The sequence below is a fragment of the Pinus tabuliformis genome, chromosome 3_2, assembly GCF_031772625.1.
Source record: "Pinus tabuliformis cultivar Carrire ecotype Pingquan chromosome 3_2, CPIR1, whole genome shotgun sequence".
Classification (NCBI taxonomy): Eukaryota; Viridiplantae; Streptophyta; class Pinopsida; order Pinales; family Pinaceae; genus Pinus; species Pinus tabuliformis.
The window spans coordinates 981,743,303-981,756,726 of record NC_142302.1 but is presented as its reverse complement, the minus strand read 5'-3'; positions in this window follow the sequence as shown (position 1 = coordinate 981,756,726).

The following is a 13,424-nucleotide window of genomic DNA, read 5'->3' as shown; positions in this document are numbered from 1 at the left end:
TAGTAATGTACACATTAATTCATATCGCCTTATATAATTATTTAAACTTGTGATCTAAGAGAAATATAAGATTATGAGTTTCCAAACTATCACAAAATCCAAGACCACATTCTTATAAATTATATTTCTCATATAATATTATCATCATTATCCACTAACTACTAATTAGTTAGTGAAATTTAAATCTACACCTATTAAATGCATATACTATATATTAATATTATAAAATAAATATATATTTAGAATAACTTAAAACCTTTTCGACTCATTTTTTATATCTTATATTTTATTTCTTAACGCATAAAACATTAACATTAAGTGATACTAATAAATATCATATATTATAAATTTAACCAAGAAATTATATATTATCTTTCATATTCCTTCACATTTTACAATGTTCAAGTCATGCATAACATGGCAGACTATGCTAAAACAAAATCCTTATCACTCTAAAGTAATCCTAGCCAAAAGAAGTATTTTTCTTCAAGTAAATTCTTAATTTAGCATTTTGCATAGAAATGGTCACCCCTTATAATCTCATCTCTTTCGTGGTTGGTTACGTTTCTCCACATTACTTATTCCTAAGAATTCATATTCTTAATTTTCTAATGCTATATTATGTAGCATTAAATTAGTTTAGTAGTTCAATCAACTTTTCAGAATTTGCTACCATGTTTGTGGCCATTTTTACATATTATTATATTGGAAATGAGTTGGAAAGGTGTTATTATGTTTTTCACCTATTTTATATTGGAAAATATCATCAAGAACACATTTCATAGTTGGATAAGTTTGTGTTATAATATTTGAAATAATTTGATATAATTATAAAATTATGTTCTCTCTTATTTTATGATAATTCACTTGTAATGATATAAATTTTAAAATTTCATAATTTATATATTAATTAAATTATTTTAAAAAATGTATTTTTAACTAATAATGAGTAAATAATAGTTTGATAATAATGTTGGCCTATACTCATTTAACGAGGATGGTTATATATCATAATTTTTATATTGGAAAATATCATCAAAAATGCATTTCGTAGTTGGGTAGTTCATATTATAACATTTTGGAATAATTTGATATAATCATAATATATATTTTTATTTTCTTTTTAATTGTGATAATTGGCTTGTCATTATATAAATTTCAATATTTCATCATTTATATATCAATTAAATTATTTAAAAATATCGATTTTTTTAACTTATATAATGCTGAAATAATAAATTGATAATAATGTTGGTTTTCTCGATGAAAAAGGATAATTATATATCTTTGGTGGACTTCTCTGACAACACCTTATTAGAGGACACGATTTCCATGTCCTCACATAGCTTTATTTCACTAGTCAAGTGGATTTCCAAATATTTAAACAAGGGGGTGGTACAAAGAAAGGACTTGGGAGTCGTTAGTGTTGTCAATGCTATTTTTTCATTTGGATTTGGATTCAATGCTTGTACATATGACCATACTTTTCTAACATGAGAATTTCCCAGGGCCAATTATATGGATCCCCTCTCAGGTACCATGAGGGTGGACAAGAAAAGGTTAGGTGGGGTGGAGTTAAGGGACGATATACTTTTGGTCCAAGATTCTAACTAGTTTATTGAGATTAAGCTAGTGTATCAATCTCTAGAACCTTTGTCTCTTATTTTCAATATTTTCCCTTCTTTGTCAATTGTGTGAAGAAATTGCTTTTTTAGATCAAACCTAGATTTATCTCTGTTAAAAGGTGGTGATAGTTGGTGAAAAGAGGGTCTAAAGGCCAATAAGAGAAAAAACGGTTTTGAAAAATACACAAGGAGGGGTTTCATTAGTAGTCAGTAAAGATGCATTACTCAACCATATTTAGGATTTGACCAATGCTACCTTCATTTCTAAGTATTCATGACATGTCTTGGTGGATCTATTGATCTCTTGGGTTTCTTATGTCATAGGTTACTACCCAATGTTTCATTATTTGGTGTGAGGCCGATGCGGGTTTATCTTTAACTAAAAGGAGTATGCCCTATGAATCCTCAGATGTATTTGGTTTCTAACAATTCTTTTCTCTATAGTGTGGATAAAACTCTTGGGGCTTCCTATGCAATTTTGGTTAGAATAGCCTATCAGGCCTATTGGGAATATTTTGGTTGTTAAATTTTGGTGGATGAGAGTTTGATTAATAGTTTGAAGTGCTTGGTAGCTAGGGAATTAATTTGTTTAGACCTTTCCATGGGGTTTTTTTAGTACATTGCCCAAATTTAGGAGAAAAAATGCTATACTTTGTTATTGGGAAATCTAGTGTCTATTAAGAGCTGCTAGTCCCACTAAGACGGGTAGCTATCTTAGAAACAAACAGATTAAAGTCACTTGTTTTTTCCTTTACAAGAGAGAGAAGAGAAAGAAGCAGAGAGTACCAACCTCAATCTTCCGCTTGGCTCCTTGCTTGTTTCCTTTCCCCTTTGATAGAATCTCGCCACTTCTTCCTTACTTGTCCCGCTTCAAAGAGCACCTGTAGATTCACAGCAGCATATTACCATCAAAGCATAGAGATCTTTCACTGTAAACAATATAGGATCAGATATATATTAACCATAAAAATGCATATATCAACACAATATTCAGAGATACACAAGAATATGGAGGAAAACTCAAATAGCTTTATTAGTAAGAGTAGTATAAGAGAGAATTACAACCACTTGGTCTGACTCAGCGCCATCCTCCCAGCATGAAAGCCCTCTTCACCTCACATAAAGCAAGATCACCCAACAATGTCTTCAAAGAGAAACCAACAACACCTCTTTGCAAATTACCAAATTCCAACCTCTGGATCTCTAGGATGAGGGATCCATTTATAGATATTTGCAGGGGGGTGAGTCAGCTTCTGGGATTTTGATTAGTGTCATCTCTATGATAGTTCTTGGTTCCATTTGGAGATTTCATGATCTCCTACTCATCCTTGGGAGAATTCAGGGAGGCAAGTGTCAAATGAGCAGCTTCTAGAAGATTCTCAGGGTCTCCACCTAGCAAACTGCTTGTGTCATTTGTCTGCTCTCGCTCATCGCACCCTGCAAAAGGGCTTTCCAGTATGCATCACACTTTTTGCATGTGGCAGGTGAGATGCATCGCACCCTTTGCACTGGGCAGTCTGTATGGTCCTGCTTTGACCAGTTCTGAGTGGTTTTTCATGGAAAACTTCTGGGAGATGATGTAATCAGCTGACCTTGCTCCTTTAGGGTATGAAACAACACTTTTAGGGACTTAGAAGCCCTTGGTTTATGGACATATGTGATTGGGGTTGCAGTGCCCAAATATGTCTATAACAGTTGCCCCCTAAAGCATGAGGTCGTAAATCTTTTGATGTCGGGTGAAATGCTTTATAATGAGGATCCGAGGTTTTTCGCACTAGAAGGTGACTTGTAATAAGATACAATACAATACATTATCTTCATAATGTTTTCATGATCTAGCTGAGGCGGGAATTCCCATGCTTAGCTTGATAAATTCATTTTCATGTACATAGGACAGACAACCGTCTGTGTGCAAACTAATGATTCTGGTAGAGCCATCATCCCTTAGTTTGGATGATTATCTGTGCAGCAATGATGTACATTTGATGTCTTTATTTTCCTGATTATATCACAGCCCAGATGGATGAAACTAGATCCGGGGTCTTCAAAGCTCATTCAATCTTCACTCGAAAGTACAAGTCGATCCATGTGAAAAGATGTTCTGATGTCGAACATGGAAGGACATCGCTTGATTACTAGCCAATGATGTAAGCTATTAACAAACACGAGAGGAATCACCGATGATGATGATGACTCTCAAGGTACTGCAGTACAATTCACGTGGTGTGAATACATGAGTTGATGTCGAACACCACGCAAAATCTTTCGGTCGAAGGCCATTAGTGTAAACCTGTCGTTGGAAGTGAGAAACTTGCCATTGAGGCATGCAAGCTTCAAAGTACTGGAAGGGTTGTTCCTAGGTCGGCTTCTTAGATAATGAGCTAACGGCGACAAGAAGTGACCTGTCGTAGGAGGGAATTAATGGATCCCACATCTACGACACGAAACAGAGAAAATGATTTTGTAGAGGTGAAAACGATCTGATGATACAAGGTTCAGGGTGGCGGTCATGAAAGAATGAAGCGTGAAGGTATTGTAGCGGATAAGACACAAGCTGGGTAGGTGAATTCTCTGAGCGACTTCTCTTGAACATATCGGTGACACTAAAATGCACTGGTAGCATTAACCCCAAAAGTGGATGGTACGGTGGACCAATGGTGATATGATCGGTGAACGGAATAACCCAACCTAACTCAATCATTGTGATGGAGTGAAAGTGTCATGTTCAAGAGCGACCTGCTACCAATAAAGTTTCTTCAAGTTTTCTTCCCAATTTTCCCCAGTCATTTCTGACCAGTACCTCTTTATTTTTGTCAAGCTTGAGGAGGATAACATATGCTTGTTCTATAATTTTCCCTTCGGGCAAACCCGTCGCTATGTTTTAACGAGCCTAGCGACAGTGAAACTTGCTCTTGTCTGAATGGACAAGTTTGTCGCTATTGTTTTAATGAGTTTAACGACAAGGATAACTCGGTCCTTTTCAATTTTATAGAGTCTAAAAAGAGATAGAAAGAAAACTCCAATATTCCTTTTTCGTAATATAATCCCTTAAGTCCAAAAAAGTATAAAACAATATGAAAGGGATGACTTTTCGATAGTTTTAACAAGCCGAACAAGACAAACGCTCAATCTTTTTGTGTAATAATCTCTCAGGTCCAAAAATACTAAAATCTAGAGGAGGGATAGCACTTCCAATCACTTTAACGAGCTGGAGAGGCTAATTGCTCGGCAATCTTTTCATATTTTATGAGTTAGATGAAAAGAGCTTAAAGGAGACTCGTTTTTTGAGGAACGAGTGATGTTTTCAGATAGCAGCTGGTTCAAGGTAAGGTTTGAAACTTTCCAATCACGACAGTGTAAAGAAGGTAGCTAATAGGATCACTCGTCGCAGTTGTTCCTCAAAAGGGGTAAACAATCAAATGGAGGCGAATGATCGGCTAAAACAGAGTGGAGGTGATGGTAAGAACACGACCAAGGCTCAAAAGCTGATGATAATCATTCACAATGGTTATTTACCAAAGGTGGGTTCATTTTTTAATGAGCTTAAACTCTAGGTTTATTTTTTAACGAGCTTGAACTTCGCGTAAAATTTCTCATGCCAGTTGTATAATAAGGATGTCTCATCGATAGGTTCATTTTTTAGGGAGCTTGCACCATTCGAAATTATGCTTCGACTCCTTTTATTATGTAAGCTAGGAACAACCAATCCTACGAGTTTAAAGCGTTAAGAACCTACAAACTAAGAAAATCAATGGTCTTTTTTCACTTTCATGCAAAAATGATTGCATGCCCCCAGGTATAGCGAAGTAGAGTTTCCCAGGTTACCCCTCAATTTGTAGACAAAACATTTGTTCTATCGGGAAAGGCCTACCTTTTCCAAGTTACCCTTCAATTTGCAGACAAAACATTTGTTCTATCGGGAAAGGCCCACCTTTTCAAAGTTACCCTTCAATTTGCAGACAAAACATTTGTTCTATCAGGAAAGGCCTACCTTCTAACAGAGGTATTTTATTCTGGTCTAATCCCATTTTCCTAAACAGACGGGTGTGTCAGACCAGTCATATATCCTCTGTGGAAACCTACCCTATACCTAAAGTTTTCCTGCCAAGGCAGACCAGGGTGCATGCCCCTTGGGTTTCAGTCACGACCACTGAATCACTCGCACTCATCAGGTGGATGGACTGGAGATTTATGAGACATTCCTTGCGCAAAAAGACCTATTAGGGATGGCATTTGACTATTAGATATGGGTGAACTGGGGAATGAAAGCTGGTCTACGAGCTGGACCACTCTGCCTTCATGCGGAAAACACATTGTTCGAAAGAGTGAGGAGACAATGGCTCCCATGCTATAAATGTAGTCACACCCAAGGAGTAGATTGTAATCTAAAGGTCCTTGGACTACCATTACATTCAGATAAATGGTTTTCCTTCTCAAAGTTATAGGAAAGCTTGGAAGGATCCCTAACGGTCGACTGGTTCCTTTATCGAAGCCTGTCAGATTTCGCGTCTTAGGCAAAAGCGATGGCAAACCAAGCGCTTTCCAAGCAGTTGAGGAAAGGATACTCATAGAATCCCCTTCATCTATGATGGTACCAACCATGACCATTTTGTAAGTTTGCACTATGATTCGGAATGGTACATTAGATGGTCAACAGGGTCTACCTACTAGATTCCAATCGAAAGAAACGACTAGGTTGCTTGGAGGTGGGACCGAATAAACGGCCGGATACAACTCTGATGAAATTCCTTGCTGCGTTAAAGGGATGGGTAGATTTCCCCCATGTTCATCAGAGTCTGTGTTTACGAAAAGAATTTGAACGGTGTCATTCTCATTCTCTTTGGTGACTGTATCATCTAAAGGTAAATCTTATGAAGCCAAAATGGGGTCAACTGCCGTCTCGACCTGTTGACTTTGGTCCGATGTGGACTCAGAGGGTTTATCTTCATTGATAGGTGCTTCGACTGACACCAAAGGTGGGTCAGTGGGATTTTCAGCTAGCAATGGATTCGGCAAGAGTTTCTTGTATCCAGGAGGGAGTCGTTGCGGTGATGCAGGGCGATTATCCAAGACTCTTTTAGCTTTGTCCAGGAAGGGACAACGGTGGAGGGCATGATCGCCTTCACACAGTCTACAGGGAAATTTATATTTTCCTTTCTGGCGGTGACTTCGCTTTCACTAATTGACGATGTACTTTCAACATGATCATCAGAGGTTGACGACACCGGATTGCGCAAGCTGGGAGACCAGTCCCTTAGGATCCATGGGATGCAAGGACAATCTCAATGATAGTGGTCTCCTTTGCAGATGACACATGGAGATTTAGGTTTGGACGGTGCAGTGTGTGGATTTTCACTAGACGATGCACGGTTGCCCCTTTTTGCCATTGGCTCCTTCTTCTTCTTCTCAGTTACTTGGTTTTTAGTTTTACTATCTTCACCAAGTGAAAAGGAAGAAGGAGAGGGAGAGACAAATGAAGTAGAAGGTTGGGGGGGAACTCTGGTATCATCTAGTCGCTGATTCGATTGTTCAGGAAACACAGTGCTTTGAACAATAGAGGTCAAGAAAATCCATACCGACAGGTTAATCGTCAGTCCTAGAAGGGACAATGTGGCCATATGAGGTGCACCAAAATCTCCCCAAGAGGAGAAAGGACTAGGATTTCCCCCAAGGGGAAATCCTTGGTTGGTGGACTCCATTTTCTCAACCTAAGACCAACGAGGGAACAATGATGTTATTCTGATTAAAATAAATTTTAGACACTTTGACACAACTTGCTTTTTCAATTTTAAAGAGTTGAGAAAAAGCTAAAGATGACTCTAATCACCTTCAATTTTTAATGAGCTTGAAGTGACAAGTGCTCAGATGGACCTTTTCCTTTAAGGAGTTTGAAAAGGAATGAAAGAGACTACTCTGGAAATCTAGATAGAGGGATTACCAAACCAATCACAAAATTGCAGAATACTTTTTACGGTACAACATTCAGTCTTCCCGAATGCTATGTTTAGTGCATTGCGATCGATAGGGTGGCAAACACGGCTTCCTAAGGATAAAGGATATAGCCTATTTTGGTCTCCAAATATATACTCGATGGTACGTGGGAGCACAATTCCGTACTGGTACTTTTCGTCTCAAAGAGGAGGAATCACCCAACCTACGATGAAAGTGATAGTTACCAAGCTTTACGACACCGAAATACGTCTCTAGCCTAGACTTCTAAATGGTGTGCGTTAGGTTCCAAAGCATTTTTATGTTCATTGAATTTATTTTATAGTTGATCTTTCTTAAGAAATTTTCCTTTCAGGTTCACCGCGTGATGTAGATATACAATTCCTAAAATGCAATCTAAGATGATAAACATTCATTTAATCTTCTTTTTGCAATGAAAATCCTAGCTACTAAGGAAAGAGAAATGAAATTCTTTCAACATAGAGCAGAGAGCACACACTAGATGCACTGTCCTAAATCATAATCAACAAGCAGTCTAAATGCAAATGCACGTGCATGTATTTATTTTCTGCTTTCTTAATGTGTGAATGACAAAAAGAATGGTAAGCACAAATCTGAATTATATCTTCTTTCAAAGCGACAGTACTAACGATTTTCTTTTCAAAAGAAAAAACAAAAGGGAGACAAGACGACTCTTTGCGATTTTGAATTGAAAACTACTTTCGACACTTGAAGTACTATTAATTCAGATCAAATACAATAGTAACAATGTAATCGACTATCAAAAAGAGAGATTCTTTTCCTTGACTGAAAATGACACTTGCGACACTTTCAAATCCAAAGACGACAGTTCGATTAAGCTACCATTTTGTAAATGAGAACCATGAATGGCGAAAAATATATAAAAACATTCACAAATCTTTGCACAATGGAGGTTGGATGATGCAAAGAAAGGGGGTTTCAACAGTGGTCTACTGATCAATAACAACAAAACTCCTCAATAAAGCTGAAGAGAGTGAAGAAAAAACCAAAATCTGGAGGCAGATCTACTCTTGTCTGATCATTGCACCTATAACACAGGGAAACAGGGATGCATCCCACCTACTGCACACGAGAGGTGTGATGCATCTAGATTGCCAAGAAGACAAGATGTGATGGTCCAGGGACGAGACTTTAACTTGGTTTTTGGTCATAATTTGCAGTTTAGTTCAGGGATTTAGGCCGAGCAAATGATAGTTAGTAACTACAAAGTATAGGGCTCATCTATTGAGGTTACTCAAGCTACCTCTAGGGCACTTAAGATGTTTTCAAGTCAATTGTTCAGTTCATAAACAAACCCGGAGATTGACTGAAGCAGCGTTGATCTACTTTGCACTTGCATAGCAAATGCAGTTCGAAGGCTAGCTGACTTGACTTCAAGCTCCATCTGTGGTTTATGAATCAAACAAATAGAGACAAGAAATCAAACCAATCGGTCCCCAGCGGAGTTGCCATTTTGTTATCGGGAAATCTAGTGTCTATTCAGAGCTGCTAGTCCCACTAAGACGGGTAGCTATCTTAGAAACAAACAGATTAAATTCAATTGTTTTTTCCTTTACAAGAGAGAGATGAGAAAGAAGCAGAGAGTACCAACCTCAGTCTTCCGCTTGGCTCCTTGCTTGTTTCCTTTCCCCTTTGATAGAATCTCGCCACTTCTTCCTTACTTGTCCCGCTTCAAAGAGCACCTGTAGATTCACAGCAGCATAATACCATCAAAGCATAGAGATCTTTCACTGTAAACAATATAGGATCATATATATATTGAGCATACAAATGCATATATCAACACAATATTCAGAGATACACAAGAATATGTAGGAAAACTCAAATAGCTTTATTAGTAAGAGTAGTAGAAGAGAGAATTACAACCACTTGGTTTGACCCAGCACCATCCTCCCAGCATGAAAACCCTCTTCACCTCACATAAAGCAAGATCACCCAACAATGTCTTCAAAGGGAAACCAACAACACCTCTTTGAAAATTACCAAATTCCAACCTCTGGATCTCTGGGATGAGGGATCCATTTATAGATATTTGCAGGGGGGTGAGTTAGCTTCTGGGATTTTGATTAGTGTCATCTCTCTAATAGTTCTTGGTTCCATTTGTAGATTTCATGATCTCCTACTCATCCTTGGGCGAATTCAGGGAGGCAAGTGTCAAATGAGCAGCTTCTAGAAGATTCTCAGGGTCTCCACCTAGCAAAATGCTTGTGTCATTTGTCTGCTCTTGCTCATCGCACCCTGTAAAAGGGATTTCCAGTATGCATCACACTTTTTGCATGTGGCAGGTGAGATGCATTGCACCCTTTGCACTGGGCAGTCTGTATGGTCCTGCTTTGACCAGTTCTGAGTGGTTTTTCATGGAAAACTTCTGGGAGATGATGTAATCAACTGACCTTGCTCCTTTAGGGTATGAAACAACACTTTTAGGGACTTAGAAGCCCTTGGTTTATGGACATATGTGATTTGGGTTGCAGTGTCCAAATATATGTATAAAATACTTGACTCCTGAATTGCGCCCATGTTCGTTTCTCTTGTGTGTATTTCCATAACTATGGCCACATTCTTGTAGATTGTTATAAAACATTTTCTCACAAGTTTTGGATGAAGGTGCCAAAGGAGGGTTCTTTGATTTTGGGAGTCTCTCAAACTTTGTTTGATCATAATAATCAACTAATAGAGTCTTAGAAATTTTAGTTAGATGAGGATGTTTTAGGTGGAAATGAGTCTCAAAATATTATGACTGGAATAATTTATATTTAGTTTATAAAAAAATCTTAGTCGAGTTTTTCTCCAGAGGGATCGACTCTTCAGTTTACCCTCAAGGGACTTTTTCATGCTCCTTAGAATGGAATCTTCCTTATTTCTTTGGTGCAAGGACTAATGCTAATGTCAACTTGGGTAATGTAACAAACCTATTTTTAACTCTAAGACTACTATAAATAATTAGTTATTATCACCTATATCAACATTTAAATGACATTGTTATGATAAAACAAACTATATGGTTTACAATGTCATTATTTCTCATTAATGTAAAAATTTTAGACAATTGACCAAGAATGTTAGGAATGATACAAACTATGATACAACAAGTGGGAATTCAGGAGGGGGATTGCTAGAATTATCCTTTCATACTATTTCCAAAAAACCTCACCCAAATTTTTTATGCCAAATTTTAAATTTGAAAAATTTCCTTATTCTTCCAACCAACCCATAACTCATTAAATAAAGCATGGGATGGCTACAAAAACCACCTTCCATAGTTATAAAGTCTAAGTGGTGGTTGTGGAGTGCTATTAGACTCCAATGGGAAGCGTGGGAACTCATCACATAATTCAAGAATTGACCTATGAGTGGTGTCGGGAAATGGGAGAAATTGTGCAAAACAAACCCCCACAGGGGACATTCAACCTTGCATAGAGAGTAAAGTCACATGTACTTGAAGTAGTGATGAGTGGTATGTGATAGGTTGCCAAATTGGAATATTTTTAGCACCCATCTAATACCTTATTTTCACCATATTCCCACTTTACATCCTTTCTTATTACCTTTTCCATCCAAATTGATACATTTTTTTCAAGTTACGAATATCCTTCTATGTGCCATTTTAATGCCTATTCTTATGCATATTTTAGGAAAGTGTTTCTATTTTGTACTAACATTGGTATACAATACAAAAGACTACATAGGTACTACTCAATGGATGCTTCTAAAAAATGAATGCAACTCCTTGTAGGTACTTGTTGACAGACCAAAAAACTCCACTCGAAAAGATGGGATATACCACCCAATTAGGCCCCTTGTTTGGTTGGTGGTACTCACTCGTATATAGGCCTGGTTTCCTGTGATAAAATAGCCTAAAAATTATTAAAACTAAATAAAAAAAGAAAATATATGACCTCACACTATTATTGACTGATTATTCTAAGTTTAAATAGGTAATAACTACCTAATATTAACTAAGTGCTAGTGTTTGAGAAGCTCCTTTTGTTGGCATTATGATACATGTGTTGTCCTTGATGGCAACTCACTCAGATGACAGATCACAGTGTAGCAAGTCAATAGCAAAGAATTAATGATTAGACTACAAAGAATGAAGAAAAAGAGGTACCCACAGGTTCACCATGACAAAGTTGCATATACACGCAGTTAACAGAACAAAAGGAGCATATAACGTACACACGCACTTTCACAGAAGGAAAAGCGTGTATCCTTGGAAAACTAAGTTTTTAGTCCGAAGTATTTGGTCCATGGTATTGGTCCAAGGTATCAACCCTAGGTATTTGGTCCAAGGTATTGGTCCTAAGTGGTTTTGGTCCATGGTATTGAGAAAGGCCTAAAACTATATAAGGAGGAGAAGATCATTAGGCCAAGATGTGCAAGTATTTAATATCTGATGAAGTGTGAGATCCAGTATGCAGGTTATGGGTTTGTGATGCTTTGCTTGATCTGAACTAAGGATGCACCTATGTGGATGATAATGGATGATGGATCAGGATCTTAAGGCTTGAAATGTATTATCATTATGTTGTTTGATCATGGATAGACTAGATCTGAATTATTGACCCACATTTTATTCTCTAAATGTTATGATCTCAGCATGACTGATGTTTGGAATAGTTGCAAAGTTATGAGTAAATATTTGCAAATCTGTACGCGGGTTCGCTTTGGCAAAAGCGCGTATACACACTGGTTTGACTCATCAAAGTAGCATATACATGATGAAATATGATATCTGAATTTGCAGTTGGTTCTAGTGGGTGTTGCAGAGTTCTGGGTTTTGCTCTGTGTTCTGGTGACTTTGTTTTGATGATAGGCCTTCAATGATTCAGAGATTGATGATTGAGTATTCAATGATTGGTTAATGCAATGGTTGTATTGTAGTGGTGATTGATTTTGAGCTTCAATGTTGTTGATGGGTCCAGTATGAAAATTGGATGAAACGTGGCCTTCAGATTATGGTGTTGTGTTCCAGGAGTAACCAGTCTAAAATTTATGAAACGTGAACCCTGGAGGAAGAGAGAAGGTCATAGCCTTCTGTAGGCTGGTGCCTACGTACTGGTAAACATATCGGCCAGTACAAGAGCCAGGGGATTGGAGATCCCTTCCAATAGCAGCTATAAAATGAGTGAAGGTTGGAGCCTTCAGTAGGTCGACGCCTATGTACTAGTAAACAGATTGACTAGTACAAGAGCTAGGGGGTTGTAGCTCCCTTCCAGTAGCAGCTGGAGAATGAGAGAAGGTTGTAGCCTTTTGCAGGTGGGTGCCTACGTACTGGTATGATTCAACACCAGTACAAGATTGTAAATAAGTTTTCTTATATTAAAAAGAAGACAGCAACAGGTGGTTTTTGTCCCGCATTGGGTTTCCACCTTATATCTTGGTGTTCATGTGTGTTTCTTATGTGTGATGGTCTATTCTTTACTGCACTTGGTTCCTGTTTATATGGTTAATGAAGCACTGATGCATTGAAGATCAACATATGATGAATTAACTGAATCATAAGTTTTTTGGATATACCCTAGTTGCCTTAAACATAGTTGCATGTACACGTGAGTTCCCTTAACTGAAGTAGCGTATATGAGTTTGAGTATGCAAAAAGAAAAATATTATTGACTTGATTAATACTAATTCACCCCCCTCTCAATATTGCTTCCAACACCTTTAACCAACAATAGGGAAGGGAAAAGTATATGAATGCAGGCCTTTAAGAGATATACAATTATTTAAAGGTGGTATTACTCCTGATGAAATTTGAATTCAGTCAGCCACTTGAAGGGTTTGTGCTCTAATGAGAGAGCTTGAAAA